This window comes from Rhinoraja longicauda, chromosome 28 (genome assembly GCF_053455715.1).
Source record: "Rhinoraja longicauda isolate Sanriku21f chromosome 28, sRhiLon1.1, whole genome shotgun sequence".
NCBI lineage: Eukaryota > Metazoa > Chordata > Chondrichthyes > Rajiformes > Arhynchobatidae > Rhinoraja > Rhinoraja longicauda.
Window position 1 is genome coordinate 10,693,983 of NC_135980.1, and position 1,302 is coordinate 10,695,284.

Genomic DNA, 1,302 nt, shown 5'->3' on the forward strand with positions numbered 1-1,302 from the left:
TAAACATCCTCAATTTTAAAAAAATGGTATTACTGTATAGCATAAAATAAAATTTCTGTAAATATTTTTTATGTCACTGATTGATTCAAGGTTAAATTCACTTTTGAAGAAAACAATGAATGGAATGAATGAGCTTCTACATCTCTTGCAGGTAACTACTTTTGCCAGCAGAAAGTAATAGAAATATTAAAAATCATCTTCCAAAGAAAAACAGCACAAATACTTCAAACCCAAAGAATCTTTTGATTTCGAGCAATAGAGTCAAACGTTCACACATAAATGATTTAAAATTACAAGCATTGTTCCACTTCAAGTTAACAGCAGTGCTCATTGTGAGAATCTTGTGTCAAAATACCACAATCATTTATTATAGCAAGTAAACTTTACGAAATGCAAAAAAAGACACATGGGTGCAGTCACATTTGAAAGCCATGAATGTATATTTTTCCAAAGACCTCAAAACTGTAGGAAGGGTGTAACTACATAGATGAGTGACACTTTTCCTTAATCTGCTGGAAACACACCCTACCTCTAAAAACGAGCCATTCCCCTCAAATCCCAAAACACAGCATTGCTGCCCTTTATCCATTGCACCATATGAAATGTACGGAAATTACAGCAATTCCATCTGGTGCACTGGCCACCAGCCACCCCACCTCCAATGGGCATCTGAAAATTGCTGATTGTATGCGATTTTGGTTGTAAATGGGAAATGGTGACTGACATGAAAGTGATTGTCTGCATAAGGTGTTCCTGTGCACATGTTCGTAAAAGAAAGAGAATCAGTGGATGCCCCCCCCCCCCCGGCCTGGTAAATGATTTTTAAAAAGTCTTATTTATCTAATCTCATAACTCCTCACTGTTCCAAAAATTATATACAACATTCCAATTTAAGCAGTAACAATTTTTACATTTTATGTAATGTGACGTATGGTATTTTGGACATTTTCAAATGACAATTTAGAGTCAACCATACTGTTTAGTTCAGAGATATGACCTTGAATAACTGAGTGGCTTCAAGGGGCAACATGCCCTACCTCCTTGTTCGATTTTCCATGATCCAGCTACTGTTGGTAATGCCCATGGTTACTGCCCATCCCCGATGGCCCTTGAGAAGATAGTGTGAACTGTCTTATTGAACCACTCACTGCATTGGTTATGGTGAAGGTTCTCCCCTGAGGTTGTCGGGCTGGCAGTTCCAGGCTTTTAGACCCAGCGATGAAGAAGGACCAGTGATATATTTCCAAGACAGGTTGGTGTGCAGCTTGGTGGCAAAGCCACAGGTGTTGATGTTCCCTTGAA